Source organism: Rhinolophus ferrumequinum, chromosome 14 (assembly GCF_004115265.2).
Source record: "Rhinolophus ferrumequinum isolate MPI-CBG mRhiFer1 chromosome 14, mRhiFer1_v1.p, whole genome shotgun sequence".
NCBI lineage: Eukaryota > Metazoa > Chordata > Mammalia > Chiroptera > Rhinolophidae > Rhinolophus > Rhinolophus ferrumequinum.
In genome coordinates, this window is record NC_046297.1 from 9,270,810 (window position 1) to 9,289,575 (window position 18,766).

Consider the following 18,766-nt stretch of genomic DNA (forward strand, 5'->3'; position numbering starts at 1 on the left):
AAGGCTGTTCTCTATTAGTCAGCCAGGCTCCCTCAAAGTGTCTCAGTCATGAGAATGTGTGGAAATCCCAGAGTACTGTGCCACTGCCTGCTCAGTCCTGATGAATGCTTAATTCTGTCCTGACTTGGATTCCTAATTCCTCCCTCCATCCAAAGGAGGGACCATGCCACGGGATTGCCAAAGTAAACTGCTTCGTCTGGGCATGGTATTATTATTCGTCCTGGGGCTCTCTGGAGTCCATGTTAATCCAGAATTCTGAAAGATCCATTTTCTGAGCCTTAAATAAGAGACGTGTCTCAAGGGCTGTGCTCCCACCTGCCAAGCAGGGAACCTTACAGGAGAATAAGCCCCCTTGCGAGAGACATACCCAGAATTGTCAGGAGGGGAGCAAAAACAGAGTCCTTCCAGGACACCGAGTAACCGAGAATTTAGAAGCTGCCAGTTGTGATGTGGATGAAGGGTATTTCTCATCCCAGTAGCCTAGCCCACCAGCCTTGGCCACATGCCTTTACCCAGTGGGGTAATTTGATTAAAAGTGACTGATCACAAGATGTTTGGGTCTTCTATGAATATTGTGCTTATGTCTGTGTGTGCTCTCTGTAAAAGTCGTGCTACACACATACAGATGCACACAGAGAAAACCCACATCAATTCAGACCCTGCTCATTTTAAATTTTGTGGCACTCCCATAGATACCAATTAGCATTTTGTACTCTCTGTGATAAAATGACTTTTCATAGACCTTTAGTGGGACAAAGGAGATTGTAAGTAAAATGCTCAGGAAAATAGTTTTTCCAAGTACTTATATGCTCTAGCTAATGTACAAACCACTGAAATTCTAATTCAAGTCATTTTAACAGTCATTTACTAGGTTAAGACCTTTACTTTCAAGACCTTTACTAGGTTAAGATCTGTTTCTTCAACTAAATCATTACTTACCCCCTTCTATTCTCCAGCCAAAGGCACTGAGTACTCTAAATTAAATTGGTTTTCAGAAATGTTTATTGGTAACTATGTTAAAGATCATGATAATAAGTCATCATGTGTCTTTAGTTACTAAATATGTAAAGTAATAAATCTATAATAAAAATTCTACAATTCAAACTTTTCCCTTATTAAATATTTAATAATAGCTATCATTTGTCAAACCCTTATTTTATGAGGAGGCTACATGCTTTATATGCATCATGTGATTTAATGTTTCCCGTGTAAGGATAAATATGATCCTCATATTACAGATGAGATTCAGAGAGGTTAAGTAACTTGCCTCAGGTCACACAGCGAGTGAGTGGCAGAGCTGCAATTCAAACTCAAATCCTCCTGATTTCAAACCTAGGCTTTTTAACCACTGCGATGTATTGCTTTGGTGGTATGGTTCAACTCGTCCCGTCCGTGTCTGAATTGGTGGGATTTTTAGTGTTCTGCAAAGCCTGGCCGCCATGCAGCCATCCAGCAAACACTTGCCCTGCCCTTGTGGACGTTAGAATGAATGAAGAGTCAAGGTTAAGACCAAAGCAAAGGTAATGTCTGCAACAGAAAAGACTAGCTGCTAGCAAATTTGTGAATCCAATTTTGATCTTCTTGCGTAAAACAAGCCCCCAGATCCTGCTTGCTTTTGTTGGAATGGGAAAATGTTGACTGAAAGACTTAGCCGTTGTTATTCATACTTTTGTAGAAGGCAGAAGACTTTAAAATGATAATTAATGTTGCAAATAGAAGTACAAAAATAGAAGTACAAACATTGTATTCGTTATTGCATACTTCAGTTGTTTCTAAAAAGGTTTCAGGGGAGCAATCCTTAATACATGAATTTTAATTGACTTTAACCTGTTCTTTCACCATCACATACATTCCACACATAAAGATAAGGGGGATTCAGTTCAATTCTCCACAGATTTATTGAGGACCCAAACATGTCATTCTCTGAGCTAGACGTTAAAGACTTGGGTTTGGGTCCTGACTTTGCCACTTGGATCTGTATGTTATGGGCTGAATTGTGTCTTCCCCAAAATTCATATGTTGAAGGTATAGCCCCCCGACCTCAGAATGTGCTCTTATCGAGAAATAGAGTCATTGCAGATATAGTTCTGTAAGATGAGGTCACACTGGAGTAGGGTGTGTCCCTAAGCCAATATGGCTGGTTTCCTTGTGAAAAGGGGGATTTAGACACAGACAGAACACTGTGTGAAGACGAAGGCAGAGATCGGCGTGATGCTTCTACAAGCCAAGGACTGCAGAGATTTCCAGCAAACCGGAAGCTCGGAGAGAGATATGGAGCAGATTCTCCCTCACGGCCTCAGAAGAAACCAACCCTGCCTACACCCTGACCTTGGACTTCTAGCCTCCGGAACTGTGGGACAAATGTCTGTTGTTTCTGTCACCCAGTTTGTGGTATTTTGTTACAGCAGCCCTAGCAGACCAATACACTGTATAATTCTGAGGTAGTTCTTTAATGTCTGTAAGTTTGGGTTCACTCCTCTATAGAAGAATGATAACTCACCTAGCCCTTTGGGTTATGGGGAGTTTAATAATGCTTATCCCATTGTGTTAGAAGGACTTCTTGTTTTCTCTCCACTTATTTGTAAGTTCAGTGAGGGTAGGAGCCATGGTTGTTGTCTTCTGTTCTGTTCCCAGGCTGCACAGTAGATGTGCAATGATGAAGTGAGTTACTGAATGAGGAAAAAGTATGCAAAATATCTAGCACACAGTAATAATAGTGAATGCTTATTCTGTACCAGACGTGCCATTTAATCTTAATCCACACGATTTTCCAATTGAATCCTCCCATCCATTCTGTGAGTTAGGTGCTATTGTATCACCTTCCATTTATGGAAGAAGAAAGTGAGACAAAAAGAGGTTAATTCATTTGCTGAGACTAATATCACGGGCAAGTTGAGTTTCAAATCCAGGCAACCTGGTCCCAAGTGCTGGTATCTTAACAACTATACTGTGCTGCCTGTTGGTGATTGCTGTGTATGTATAAATATTAGCTCACTGCCTTCTTTCTTTCCTTCCATGTTTTTTTCTTAGCCATTGTATAGTACTGCTCTTTGGTGTGTGAAATATGCTGGGCTAAATTCTAGCTGTATGTAGAATTCCTTTCTTACTGTGTTTCTAGATAGAGTGGTTTACAAGAGATGATCTCTCTAGAGAGTTGGAGAATAAAAGGGAAGCAATAGCCTTATGCAACTCTCTCTCTCTCTCTCTCTCTCTCTCTTTCAGTTCGTCAATCAAACCTAATCTAGAGGTTACGGTGAAGAGATTTTTCCTGATATTGGCAGTTTGTGTCTTCACTTTTTATCAGGTTGACTCAAGGTTTATCAGTTTGATCCATCTTCTCAAAAACCCAGCTATTGTTTTCCTTGATGATCTCTCTCGATGTTCAGTTTTCTTGCTTTTCCTGTTATTGCGTCCTTCCTTCTGCTCACTTGAGTTTGCTTTGCTCTTGTTTCTCTAGTTTCTTAATTGAAGCTTCCATTATTTTTCTGAGATCTTTTTTTATTTGCTAACATAAGCATTCATGTTCTAAATTTCCCTCTATGAACTGCATCCCTCAAATTTTGATGTTATGTTTTCTTTTTCATCCTATTAAAATATTGTCTCATACCTCTTGTGAATTCCTCATTCAGCCAAGATTATTTAGAAGCACATTGTTTAATATAAAGTAATTAGTGGTTTTTCTAGATAAGTTTTTGTAGATAAGTTATTGACTTCTAGTTTTAATCCATTATGCTCAGAGAACAGACTTTTATATGATTTTAATTAAAAAAAAACTTGTGGAGGCTTTTTTATGACTCAGAACATGGTTTATCTTGGCAAATATTTCATAAGCATGTCAAGTGAATATGTATTCAGCTGTTGTTGGTTAAATCGTGTTCTCTAAATATCAACTCAGTCAATTTGCGTATTAGTTTTGGTCACTATTTACTGATTTTTCTATTTGTTCTATGAATTATTAAGAGAGGAGTGTCAAAATCTTCAATTATAATTGCATGTTTATCAATTTTTTCTTTTTGTGCAATTTATGTTTCATGTATTTTGAAGCTGTTTGGTGCTTGTGCAGGCAGAATTGTGATGTCTTTTTGATGAATGGAACACTTTGTTATTATGCAATGTCCCCTGTCTCTTTAGTAATATTCCTTTTTTTCCCCCCATGAAATCTAATTTGTCAAATACTAATGTAACCACTTCTGCTTTATTTTCAGTAGTAATTTCATGGTATGTATTTTTTCCATCCTTTCACTTTTAACCAGTTGGTGTTTTCCTATTTTTAAAGTAGGTTTCTTATAGACAGCGTATAACTGGCTCTGGTTTTTTAATCCAGATTAAAACAATCTCAGCCTCTTTCTTTTTTTTGTTTTTGAAAGTGTCGAAAATTTTATTAACTTTGTACCCATGGTCCACCGAGATATAAGAGTGCTGCTTCCTAATGAAGTTACCCTTCAGGGTTTGATCCTTGGCGTAAAAGTTGTGGAGCTTTGGTATTTTGGGAGGTTTCAGCTCCACTTGTACCACTAAGAGGGTCTCTCTCTGGTCTCTTGTCCTTTCTCCAGTCTTTCTCACGAGCACCAGCGAGAGGCCAGTGGTAAAGAGCTTGCAAGTGAGTCTGACCTCCCCTGTGTCTTGTGATCCTACCTTTTCCAAACTGACATGCTAGCCCCCACTGGCTTTTAAGAAGATGTCCACATTTTAGATAACTTATTTCTACCCACTTGTCTGGCAGCCACCTCTTTTTTCCTTGCTCTAGCAAAGGTGAAGCAATATTTGTGTCCCATCTCTGCTAGGACTTGTCACTCTTTGTAATTCAGTTTCCTTGGTTGCTCTGTATACCTCAACTCCTTGATGGGTTCAAGAAACGTGACGATTTTGTAGATTATTTGCCATTTTCTCATTGTGGGGGGAGGTAGGTTCTCTTGTGACTTTCTACATCCTAAGTGAAGCTGAAGGTTCCTGGAGGGTTTTAAGTAGCAGAGTGATATGATCTTATTTACATTGTTAAAAGCTTCCTGTGGCTGCTTTGTGGAGAATGCATTTTAAGGGGCTAAGAGTAGAAGTGGGGAGACCGTGGAGGATGCTAGCAAGGCACTTTGGCATGAGAGAATGGTGGCCTAGACTGAGGTGGTGCAAGAGGAGCAGGAGGGGTTTGGGACATAGTTTAGAAGTAAATGAAGCGGATTTGTTGGCAGACTGAGGGGGGCAGTCAGAAATGGAGAGGGTTGAAGGATGAAGCCTAGGCGTAGTTCGGATAACGGAATAAGTATCGGTGCTATTACTGATAGGGAAACAGACCTGAGGGAAAGTCCAGAGTTCTATGTTGACGTGTGAAGTTCTGGATCAAGTGAAGGTATCCAGTCAGAAGTTGGATATTCAAGTCCAGAGCTTAGAGTAAAGTTCTGGTCTGACGATTCATCTGTGAGAGTGATCTGTGTAGAGTTGATATTTAAAGTCTTGGGACTGGATGGGGTTACCTAGCAAAAGGATATAGATAGCAAAGGTCACCCATTTGACATAGGATGGAGGAGAGCGAGGGGGCATACGCCAGACAGAGAAGCGGTGTTTAAGAACTCTCAGGGAAAACTTGAACGATCCCCGAAGGGAGATTTTAACCTAGATTTGGTAAGAATCAGTAAATCGCAAAAACACTGTATTTCATTCAAGAGAAACTTAAGATAAGACTATAAATTATTTTGGTTATTAGGTAGATAAAACTGTCAATTGCTTCTGGAATCTTGGGCTCAGATCTTTCATCGATACCAACCATACATCAGCCACTGCTTGCTGGTGGCGGTAGGGGGTGGGCAAGAACCTCTCTTTCCAAGAACAACTGCAGAAACAGTCTCATAGGTTCTCGAAAGAAACTTTGCTCCAACTCCCGCAGCATCAGAATGAACCCTTCACCTGGAGCGCGGTACCAGGGTTTCTAGCAGTCGCGTGCAGGGGTATTTTACTGAAAATTTACTAAGCTTTGCAGATCCATGCACATGTCAGAGGCTTGATGCGCCTTCGTCAATATTTGCCTCTTCTTCTCCCTCTGAGGCTTGTGCTCCCTGGTCAGATGGGTCCTGGTTGCACCGCACAGATTCTTTCTTTGGTGTTTGCATGTGTTATTGTGAAATCTACTGGTTCTTCAGAGGAGATATGCTCTGTTGAGTAAGAGAAATGTGGCTAAAGGAACATACTAACGAGGCTGATTAGATGCTTTAATTGGTGTGACCTTTCCATTTAACTCCGAGACGGTGCTGTTTGAGGTTTACAAATGAATCATAAACCTCACATTTCTTTCATTTGGTCCCTGAATCACATACAGACACTGTGTAACAGGGTTTTGAAAATACGAAATATTAGTGTGAGTTCGGATTTTTTTTTTTCCAAGTAGGGATGAACAGTATTCAGCCCTTCTCAAACTTTCCGACTGAGAGAAGGATGACACAAGCTGAATGGAGGAGGGTGAGTTTCTGTCTGCAAGCACCGGACACCATCAATTCCTCTTCTGTTTCCTAGCAATTCTAAAAGGCCACCATCCCGCCCAGGTACCAGCACACCGCAACCTGACCCAAGCGCCTGCTGAGAAATGTTTTAGACATGAATTCTGCTGGACTGCAGGACACTGCTTGGGTCCCAAGTGGTCATTCTTTTGCCTCCCTTAAGACACATAAACTTGAAATTCATCTTGATCTTTATCCTTCCCCTTGGGACCTAGAATGTCATTTTTTTCCTGATAATTATTTTTAGTTAGTTTGGGCATGTCTGTCATCTCGTGGCAGCTGAAGGACCTTGGTCCTCTCTGCTAACCCCAGGGAATGGGCCACCAGGCCCGCGCAGTGGTGGCTGGACTCCACACCAGCAATATCCCAGGTGGCCTTTCTTCTCCCTGCTCCATCCTTCCATCCCTGCCCAGGAATGCAATGTGCATTGGTGCACCTGTGACCACACTGGAAGGCATTTTCCATCTTCCCCCTTCTGCACAATCAAGATGCTGACTCATTCTTTTTGGCCACCGCCTCGCTTTGTATTTTATTTGTTTTGGTTTGTTTGGTGTTCCCCCCACCCCGAATCTCTAAGAGGAGTATGTATAATTAGAAGCAAGCTGTGATCACCAGCCAAGTTTTATTACCTGGCTCTGCATCTAAGCATGTTAGATGAAGATGGTTACTATGAAGGTAGTGTGAACCTAAAAGAAAAAAATGTTGTGGTTTTTGTGGAACTCAGATGTCCAGATTGGTGGGGGTGGGGAGAGGTGGGGGCCTTTTCCCTGCTCCATCTCCATCGCTTAAGAGTTCCTTCAGTTTGGCTGGAAAGTCATAAAAATGTACTGCTCTCCCCAAAGGTGTGCAAATTCCTGGGGACACAGAAGGAAAGCCCTTTCTCATGGAATCTAAGAGGAAGAGAAAGAGAGAGAGAGAGAGAGACGGAGAGAGAGAGAGAGAGAGAGATAGGAGGGGTTTAAGGAATTGGCTCACGTGATTTTGGAGGCTGGCAAGTAAAAAAGTCTGTAGTTCTAGTCTGAAGGCCATCAGCCTGGAGACCCAGGAAGGAGCAGTTCAAGTTCAAAGGCCACCGCTGGCAGAATTCCCTCTTGCTGTGGGTTGGGGTGGCCTTGGGGGTGCGGTCGTTGAATGAGGCCGTCACATTATGAAGGGCAATCTGCTTTATGCAGAGTCCACTGATTTACATGTCAGTTTATCCAAAAACACCCTCACAGACACATCCGCAATAATGTTTGACCACCTATCTAGGCACCCCATGGCACACACACAATTAGCCATCACCCCAGTTTTCACAAGTCTTGTCCTACTGCACTGAGGGGTGCACCGTCCCGGTGTCCCTGCTCCGTCCCCACCCCCCACGCCTGCTTGTTTCCAACACTGTGAAGTTTGGCTCCCTCTCGCATTGGGTTGAATCTTCAGGGTCTCAGCTTCCATTCCAAATTGGTGCATCAACGTGTTTTCCTGAACAAGTAGTTTCCGCCCTAAGAGCACTGGGACCTGGGGATCATTTCTTCCACTCTGTGACATCTCTGAAAATGCTGTCAATGTCACAGCAATTGGAAACGATTTCACGATGTCCTGTTTTCAAGAAACAGAACTGTCGCTTGCATTTAATCAAATAATAATGGATATTATAAAAGGACCAATTGCAAAGAGCCTTTTCAAAAAGAAAAGTCCCTTGTGTGTTTAAAATATAATTGTGTATAAAGTTCGATTCCCTGGCAATCTATCAGGATGCATTGATAACGAAAGGGGAACACAACTAAAGTTTGCACAACTAAAGTGAGACTTCCTAAGCTGCCTCCTAGAAAGCTGGGAGGACCTACTGTACTTTGCTTCTGTCCTGGGTCAGCTCTGCCTCATGCCCATAGTTGAAAATACTCATTCCTGGCCAATCCAAGAGTGGCAGAGAATAGTAACTACTTAGAGGCAGAGACATTTTTTCTGTGGTTCGTTCTTATCATAATTAGAGTGTACAGTTGACCCTTGAACAACATAGAGTTGGGGCACCGACCCCTGTGCAGTGGAAAATCTACGTATGACTTTTGACTTCCATAAAACTTCGTTGTCCCTCGGTATCCGCGGGAGATTGGTTCCAAGACCCCCTGCGGATACCCAAATCTATGGGTTCTCAAGTCCCCGGTATAAAGTGGCATAGATCGATACATTACAGTCAGCTCTCTGCAGCCACGGATTACCAATCACGGATGGAAAACGGTACAGGCATTTATAGAAAAAACTACGTGTATGTGGACCCGCGTAGTTCAAACTCATGTTGCTCCAGGGTCAACTGTATTCATTAAGAGATGGTAGTAGCTAGTGTCTTTGAGGGTCTGCTTTGTGCCAGGGCCCTGTATTAACACAGCACATGCCTTCTCTCACTTCATCTTTATAAATCACCCTTATCAGGTACGCTTATCAGCTTCATTTTACAGATGAGAAAACGGAGGTTTGACGACTGTTCACAAGCTGTCTGATCCCGAAGCTGGGATTTGCATCCAAGAGGATCTGAGTCCCTGTGAAGAAGGAGACTTAGCCAAACAACCCTCCACAACACGGGGACCAGGCACAAGTCTTGCTTCTCCCTAACTCTCGGCTTCGCTTCCCTGCTAGCCCACAGAATTATTCAAACAAGCCCACCACATCCTCCCCTGGGAACCAGAGGGCCTCTCACCCTCCTGGTACTACACAGCCTGCCCCCACAGCCCCTGCTGGTCCACTCCGTTCCTGAGCGCAACCCCGTGTGGCTTTGTGTGGTGGCGGCGACCTCCTCCCCTGGGCGAGGACTTGCTAGCCCTGTGACTAATAAGTTGCTGCCAATCGCATCTGTCCAGTGTCGCTGTTGAGTCCTTGGCCATCCCCCAAACCCTAGGGTGGGACCCCCTCCTTCACCAATAGGGTGAAGAGGAGGCGATCAAAACGGTGGGTGCTGTGCCAGGAGTGGGAGCGGCGTGGCCTGGGGCAAAGTGCTTCATCTGCGTCTGCATCTTCGCGGCGTCCGAGTCATGAACTAGAAGCTGTTAGAGCTGGTGAGTCACTTCTGTTTGCTTGACTTGCTTACGTTTCCTCCCTTTGTAGATAGAAAAAATGTCAGCAAACCCAGGGGCTGCCTTCCTTCCATGGGTTGCTCTGCCAGTGTGGGAAGAAGTACCCCACGGGGCAGGCTGCTGGCTGCAGGGGTGGCACCTCGGAGGGGCTGTGGGGGAGCTGGCTGCAGAAGCGGGAGTGACACACACATACATCAAAACCACAGGGGAAGGAGGCTCATTTTCTCTGAGCCGTCCTGAGTTCTCGTTAGTGAGCTTTTTCCACATTAAATGTGTAAAAGGCATGCTCGCAAACATGCTTTTGAGTTCGAGGCATATTTGGGTAATTGAGAACAGGCGTTTTGTATCCAAAGGGGCAAGTAAAAGGACAGCCTAGGAAAACAAGCTACCAAGATTATCTTTCCTTCAAAAACCAAAGGAATGAGAGGAAATAACTTCGTGAAGGAAGAAAGTGTCCTCAGTTATATTTTGGGGTCATTATTCCTATCAGTCCTTTCAAAGGCCTTTGTTTTGATGATAATAGTACTTCGTACTTTTTTCTGGGGGGAAGGGCGTTCCGTCTTTGATTGCCCACAATAGCCCTGTGAGGTGTAGCAGCTGCTTAATATTGACTGAAGACGAGAGGAGGCAACGCGGGCGCCGTCATTCTCAGATTCCAGATCAGTTATGGTGTAACCAGAAATGGGATGAGACTTCCTGTGCCTTGTTACCATCGTAGTACTAGGGATAAATGTGGTATGAAATCCCTCGTAGCAAGCCCGCTGTCTCTGTTTAGACAGTGATGGTCCCTGCCACCCTCAGAGACAGTAGACCCACATGCCAACAGGAGAAAAAGCTGCTAGTACTCGGGAAGGGTCTCACAAACCAGCGGTGCCTTGGGAAGGGTCACACGGCCCAGATGTGCCATTCCCAAAACTGGTCAAGCCGAGGAGAGTAACTCCTGTCCACCAAGCCTGCGAGGTCTGACATAGAAACCAGATTTCCAACCTCTTAGTCCACAACGAGACCCATAACTGCCAAGTGGCATAGACTCGTCTCAATTGTCCAATTTTAAGATGCACTTTCCCCCTCATGTTTTAAGACCCCTGACACAGGGATTAATTTTGCAACCACTGTCAGCCAGACAGCAGCTCTGACAGAGTTGACGTTGCCCACAAACAGATGAATTGGGTTGTTATTTCTTGTGACATGTCTGGAAAGCTGCAACCATCGATGCTTCCATCAACAAACCAGTGAGGACCACTTGGGGGGAGAAATATGAATTGTGATTCTTGTCTGAAACCTGTTGACATCCATCTGGTAAGATCAAGAAAGCACTAGAATCAGAACCTTCAGAATCGGTGTTGGCAGCCTGAGAAAAATTTGGAAGAAAATCTGGGTGGATTTCTTAGTAGAGCACAGTTCCCCCGCCCACCCCCATTACATTTTATTTTTTTTAAAAATTTAAACTTACAGGAAAGTTAAACAGTAGTTCAATGAATACCTACATTTTCCTGTTCATGTTATTTTGAGACATTTGCCTTCCCTCCTTCCCTCTGTTCTTTTGGGTGTTTTTGTTTCTTTGCTTGCTGGATCATTTTGAAAGTGAAGTGCAAACATGATACTTCACTCCTACATACTTCAGCATGTACTTATCTTTTAAAAACTAAGACGTTATTCTAGATAACGACATACCATTATCACACCCCCAAAATTAACATTCATATCCTAATATTATCGGATGTACCGCCTATATTCAAATAGACATCAGTTTATTCTGTTTTAAGAAATGCTGCATCACCCACATTGTTGAAGGTAGAAGGTCATAGTATGTTGGAAAACACACAGACATCAAAGACTCTAAGTCTAAAAGTGAGTCAGCAGAAGCAGACACCACATGTGAAGGTGTTTTAGAAATTACTTCAGCCGTTTTATTTCCCTCACATTTTTCTTTTCATGTATGCACAGACTTGACGTATGATAAAAATCTATACCTAACTAAGTTTAAAATCAACTAAGTGATTAAAAGGTGAAGTGGTAAGAAAGCCTTGTGTTACAGTGTAATTGGCATCATTGTTTTTTCCCTTGTGGTACATAAAACAATGGTGCACCTTACATATGATAAAATACTTTAGGCAGTTGGAGGTTCAGAGCCAAGAAGAAAACATGCCGGTACATGAACTCAGCTGAGTGTCCGGAGTGTCACTGTTTGCACACCTGATGCCCAGTGGTCAGGCCAGGACCGCTCCCTCTCCGGGACTCATCGGCTGGAAACAGCCCACGTGACGCTCGCTCTCCTCCCCTTTCAGGATACCTGGCAATCTCCCCAGCCACTCTGTGGTCACTTTCTTTCTTCAGACCCATTGCAATACAATCAACTGAAGTGCTGCTTTCACTCCAGCTGGACTGGGTGTTCCTAAGTCACCTAAGTGTCTGAGTTATGCTCTTGGCACGTCTGTCAGCTGGCTAATCACGGCCACCTCAAGTTTATCCTTCCCCATACAGATTTCTGCTTTCAGGGCTCACCTTTGCGGTAACCTTCCAAGTACTGGCTACCAGCTTATCTCTGCCCAGCTGCCCTGGCTTCCACTCTAAGAAAACAAAATAAACGAACCAACAAAACAGAAAGAAACAAAACAGAAATACATAAGCGTCTTGACAGGGCATTGATTTGTTGCTGGCCAGTGGACCCGACTTCCACGCCTGGCTGATAGGCACGTGTGGGAGGTGGGTCACGTACAAATGCGACCACCTGAGCCGTGTCTTCAGCAGAGGCCCTGGATGGGGGCCGAGTAGGGGCTGGGCTGGGGCGGACACTTCCACTTGTCCCGTATAATGACATTGCCCCTCCAAACGTCATCAGGGCATTTGTTCACTTTGTCTATGTCCTTTAACTATTGATAGAAGCTGTGGGACTTTTACTAGGGTGTACGTATGCGTGTGTATCTACAATGAGACCTTAGGGAACATTCTTCAGGACTTCAACTGGGTCAGCTCTGACAGGATCTTTTCCCTGGCTCCTTGGTGATCCTGCATCTCTCTTTCTAAACCTTCTCTTCCCCTTATCCCCGCAAAACGTCCTGTCTCATATTCTGCATAGATTAGTGTAAAATGTGCGTTTTCTTCTCCCTTAGGACAGCTCTGAGTACCATCTCCTAATTAATCTTCCCAAAGTGCCATTGCTAGTATATTAATTACTCTTCCCCTGAGAATCTACTCGGGTTCCCCATTGTGTTTTGTTCCTGGGAAAATCAATTCACTGCTCTGAATCTTGTGCTTTGGTGTAAAGGGTACAATAACATCAGCCTTGTAGGGCTGTGGTCGGGGTGAGCGGTAATGTCCACAGAATGTCTGGAGTAGGGCCTGGCAAAGTGTGGGAGCCTAACAGATGCTTGTTTGTACCTCGCAGGTTGGCACTGATGCCTGAGTCTGCATCATGTCCACAAAGAGCCCCCATGTTTCTTGAGAACGTTCCCTGGCTTTCTCTCTTGTCTACACCCAGACACACTCAGCGAGGCTTGTGCAATGAAACTGACAAATGGTGAGACTGGCCCCTAGGAGAGGCAGGGCCTGGCCCTGTGGCCTCGAAAAAGGTCACTGCCCATGTGCTTGGCTCTTCACAGCCCCAGGGGAGGCCCCCGGTGGAGCCTTTTGTTTCTGGTACCTACAGGCTGTCTCCCTGGCACTTCTAATGGGCTCCAAGTTTTCCTGACCCCGCTCAGGGTGCTTCCGTGACACCTTCTGTTGACTTGTCACCCCAGGATGAGGACTAATGGACCCTTAGCTCTTTTCCCCAAGACAGGACTAGGAAACTGCACGGTGGAAGATTCAATAAGAGTCAGGAAATGCTGGCAAGTCTGAGTTTGCATCAACAAGCCTAGACTTTGCTCCGTCTCCCTAGGAACCAGTGTTTGCTGCCCTTCTCGATGACCAGGAGTGGAAGCCACTCACTTGACTTGCCAGGGTGTTGTTGGCAGGATACCACAGAGACCAGGACAAAGGAAGGAGTCCCCACCTCAGGGCCCAGCCTTGTGAGCACCCAGAAAAAGCTGGGGCTCTCCCAGAATGCGTGTGCCTTGGGAATGGAAAGACCTCCTGACTGGGTTATACTGGTGTCCGTTGGGCAGCACGACCACCCTGTTACCATAGTCTCTTGGTTTCAACACATTTTTTCAACTTCTGCTCCTTCAACCATTGTTCAAGCCTCTTTCTACATCTCCTGTTCCAACTCCTCAGCATAGGATTTGATGTACAAATCCTTTGTACAAATCCTTTGATGTACAAATACTTTGTAGATGTACAAAGTCATTTCTGATGCACAGTTTTGCAGCAAACCACACCCTAGGTGACACTGTAGGTCGTGGGTAGGTGGCTTCCGATCAGGTGGTCACCCTGGTCCAATAAGCTGTGGCCAGGGTGACGGTCATAGGCATCCACAGCCCCCCCGCCCCTCCCTCCCCACCATGGGGAAGACCCTCTGGAACCACTGAGACTGTGTGCGTCTCAGGAGAGTTCAGCTGGCTCCATTCCCCTTGCTTCTCCTTCTTCCCATAAACGATGTCTAATAATAGTCAACATTTACAGAAACTATTTTATTTTTTTAAAGATTTTTATTCGAATGTAGCTGACATACAATGTTATATTGGTTTCAGGTGTACACCGTAGTTATTCAACATACATGTTCAGCTCACCGAAGAAATGATGACCATGATAAGTCCAGCAACCATCCGACACCGTACCACGCTGTCACAATATTATTGACTGTCTTCCCTGTGCTGTACGTTACATCCCCATGACTTCTTTGTTTTATACCTGGAAATTTGAACCTTATTCCCCTTCACCTTCCTCCCCTTTTTTCAATTATAGTTGACATTTAATATTATATTAATTTCCGGTGTACAGCATAGTGGTTAGACTTTATATCATTTAGGATGTGATCCCCCAGACTAGTCTAGTACCCGCCTGGCTCTATACATAGTTACCACCGTATTATTGATTATATTCCCTATGCTTTACTTTAAATCCCTGTGACTATTTTGTAACTACCAATTTGCAATGCCTTCACCTTTTTCACCCATTCCAAGCCCCCTCCCGTCTGGCAACAATCAAAATGTTCTCTGTAACTATGAGTTTGTTTCCGTTTTGTTTGTTTATTTTGTTCTTGAGCTTCCACATATAAGCAAAATCACATTGTATCTGTCTTTCAGTGACTGACATACTTCACTCAGCACAGTACCCTCCAGGTCCATCCAGGCCTCCACAGATGGCAAGAACCCATTCCCTTCCATGACTGAGCAATATTCCATTGCATATATGTACCACCTCCTCTTTATCCACTCATCCATTGATGGACACCCAGGCTGACGCCACTTCTTTGCCATTGTAAAAAATGCTGTAATGAACATATGGATGTACATGTCCCCTTAAATTAGCATTTTGGGTTTCTTCAGATAAATACCCAGAAGTGGGATTACTGGGTCCTTCTGTGTCACTTGTTATAGCATTTGTTTTAAAGTCTATTTTGTCTAGTACAAGTATTGCTACCATAACTTTTTTGTTTGTTTCAATTTTCATGAAATATCTTTTTCCCATCCCTTTACTTTCAGTCTGTGTGTGCCTTTCAATCTGAAATGAGTCTCTTGTAGGCAACATATGTAAGGGTCTTATTTTCTTATCCATCAGCCACCCTATCTTTTGATTGGAGCTTTCAATCCATTTACTTTGAAAGTAATTGTTGATAGATATGTAGTTATTGCCATTTTATTACTCAGACTTTTTATCTTTTCTGTTTTGTTTTGTTTTAAAGAAGTCCCTCTAACATTCGTTGTAATACTGGTTTGGTGGTGAGGAACTCCTGTAGGTTTCTTTTGTCTGGGAAGCTCTCTTCGCTTGGCTTGGAGGTGCCCTGAGAAGTCAAGCTATGACCCAAGGCCAGCTGTTGCTAATGTCAGGTTTGGGCTGCTCAGCCAGAGATATGGGACACACCGAAGCCAGATGCTGCTTGTTTGGATTTTTGCGAACTTTTGAGAGATTTTAGGAAAGTCCACAGCGTGAGACAAGGCTTTTCTGTTTAACTTAAAAGCCACTGGAAGCTGTTTGGGTGTACCTGAAAGTTGGGTGGGGCAGGATCTCGGAATCACCAGGGCGAGGCGAATGAAGGGCATTAGCCAGTTTGGTGGAGACTCGGATACAGTATCCACCTGCTCTGCACGCAGGGAGGGGGCGGGCTCAACAAAGAAACAATGGCTTCTGCCAGCTCCTCCACCTGGGAGAAAGCTGCCCCTCCAGCCTTGACTGTGAAGCCAGACAATTCCACTCCTCCCTGTATGTCCCTGGCACCTTTTGAGCTGCTGCCCAGCACTGGATCTCAGAGTGAATGAGTCTGTCAATGAATAAGTTTGTGTGTGGTTTTTTTAAGAGAAGCGACTGGGAGTGCAGTTGCCCTCTGTCTCACTCAGCCACAATCTCTGCAGGTTTTCACACCCAGAAATTATGGGGACTTCTCTCCCCTGCATTGGAACCCTGGGCTGGGGAGCTTGGTGTGTGGGGAACCTCCGCAGCCAAGGTAACCCTCTTGATTTTTAATGGTCACACATGGGTGAGGGACCAGCCCGTTCCGCGTCTCTGCCCCTCCTACTAGTCTCGAGGTGGCTTCTTTTGCATGTCCATAGTTGTAAGGCTTCAGTTCAGCTGGACTTCAGGTGATTCTCAGCAATGGTTGCTCTGTGGTATAGTTGTAATTGGTGTGGCCCTGAGAGGAGGTGAGTACCGTGTTTACCTACTTCACCATCTTGACCAGAAATCTCTATAGAAACTATTTTAGTTGAGGAAACGAGCTAATTCTTATTTGAAACCACCCTGAATTTTACCCCTTTCCCCTTCAATTCAAGCTCCACACTCCTGCTAAGGTTCTCTTTTTAAATGCATATTAACTCGCATCAAGATAAAATCTTTCAGTGGCTTTCCATCACCTTCAGGCTGAAATCTTAACTCTTTAGTATGTCTTTCAAGATCTGACTGCAAACGGTCTCACTGGACTCACACCTTGTCTTCCACTCCACACACCCCCCACCCCCACACACATACTATGTGCATATAGATCCCCTTTGCTTTAACTATATCCAAATTTTGCAGTGCCCTGAATGATCAGATTCTCCCCTATCTGGAGGCCTTTCTAGAACAACTTTCCCTCTCCCTTCTGATTAACTCCTTGTCATTCTTTGGGATCCAATGTCAAGTCTCTTAACGAAATCGTCCACTATCCTCCAGAACTGTCTTAGATGTCCTCAGTCATGCACCATAACATATAACCCCATCTAGAGCAACTCACCCCACTGCTTTGGAACTGTTGATGGAACTTGTTTTTCTCTACTGGATGACAAACTCCCTGGGGGCAGGGGCTATATTTTATTCACTGTGATATCTTCACATTTTGTGGGAGCTCACACATTTTTTGAACGAAGTGAAAGAAAAAAATGAATGACTGAGTGGACTTCCTCCAAAATGGGTGCCTGTTGCAAAAGCAATGAGATGAAGTAAAGAATATGAGCTTTAGAATCTTGAATTTCAGCTCTGCCACTCAATAGCTGAGTGACCTTGACCTCTCTGGGGCATGCATTATTTGTCGGGTGTGGTGAGGGGTTAGGGGTTGGGCAGTGTGTGGCCTGCAGTCCTGTTCTCTTAGCTCTGGACTCTCAAGGACCTGGGTCCACATAGGGCCGTCTGAGGATGTAAACAGAGCTTCCTGGCTCAGGACAGCTGGTCACCGAAGACACGGAACAAGATGTTTCTCCTTCTAGAAAACCTCTGCAGTATAAATGGGACTGTTTGGTAGCTGCTGCTTCTTAGTGTTTTTTTGAAATGGTGTCTTGACTCAATTTATTTTTCTCTAATTGGTCTTTCAAAAGAACAAGGCTTGAATGCTGTGGATTGGGGAGTAGCAAAAAGGGAAAGAAATAAGAATCTGCCTACATGTCTCCCCATACTATAACTCTCCATTCCCTTTTTTACTCCCGACTCCTTTTAAAAACTTTTATTTTGAAAGCTTTTTTAGATCTTTTCTACTTGAATCCTCTTCTTGATTTGAAATTGTTCTTTTCATCAAATATGAAGTGTTTGGGGACAAATGGTGTCCCAGTGACTTTATTCTTTCTAACAATAGTATGAAATTTTCGAAGGATTGTGAAATAAATGGATCACCCAAAGAATCTGTGTTTTGGACAAGACACAGCTAAACTCATTGCCATCTTACTGGTGAACATGTCTGTTGGCCAGAATGTGTTGAACTTAGGCCCAAGCAAGTAATTTCAGTTAGTCGTTGATTCCAAACCCATTGTCTTTCAAGTTTAATAGTGGTCTGTGGTCCTGGTCACTGTGGCCAAGAACTTTGAATAGAAAATAAAGACAAGGTGGATTATTGGCCTCCAAGCGCCCCTCCAAGGCAAACGTTGCCTTTGACAGGGTTTTATGTGGCTACTCTCTCCCCATTATGGTGTTCAATACCCCTTACCCTGCATGCCAGAGCTGGGTTATTGGCAGGGGGAGTGTTTACTTGCCTTCTGGGGATAAGCTTTTAATCACCTACCAAGAGCAGTTGGCCTGCCCTGAAAACACTTCAGTAAAGTGGGATTCAGCCCTCAGTTGGCTCAGCCCTTGTCAGCCCCAGGTTTGCTTGTGCCAAGATGCTTTAAAGCCAGAAATGGAGGTCAAAAAGTTATTCAGCGTTGGCACGTCTTGTTGGCTGGTTTGTTTGGTATATTCTTATTACAACATAGGTGAATATTGGCTAGCTTCTTTCTCGCTTTTATAAATACTGCGGTGCACATTTTTATCCTTTGCTTCTCTGCCCGGTCTTGCAAAGATGGCTGTGATGGAGGATGGACAAGCTGAGTCTCTCAGTAGAGCTGTCCGCTTATGAGAAGGGGTCGTGGTGTCCCAGACAATTAGTGCTGGGGATGCACACGAGGGGTGGAGTTAGGAGGTCACCCGGGAGCTGGCCAGACAGGCCAGAACACTTACGGCTAAACGCTTCCCTGGGATCCAGCTCTTCTGAGAGGGCTTCAAACCGCGCTGAGCTCTGCGTCCACTAGATGGCACAGTGACACTGGGCACACACTTCACGGGGTACCTCGGGGTCTCTGGCACTCACCCTTCCTGGCTTGATCGTCCCTGAACAAAAGCTGAAGGATAGTTCAAGCTGGGAGTTGGGGTAATCTTCCTAAAGCTCTATATCTTGGATCCATTTCTCCAAAT

General features: G+C 44.3%; 1 long non-coding RNA gene across 1 annotated transcript; it reads left to right on the top strand.

The window, feature by feature from the left end:
* The first annotated feature begins 9,456 nt into the window (after positions 1-9,456).
* On the top strand, positions 9,457-14,303 carry LOC117034125 (uncharacterized). Its single transcript, XR_004425012.1, has 3 exons — positions 9,457-9,517; positions 12,924-13,055; positions 14,167-14,303. It is a non-coding gene; the product is annotated as an uncharacterized LOC117034125 (long non-coding RNA).
* Positions 14,304-18,766: the final 4,463 nt, after the last annotated feature.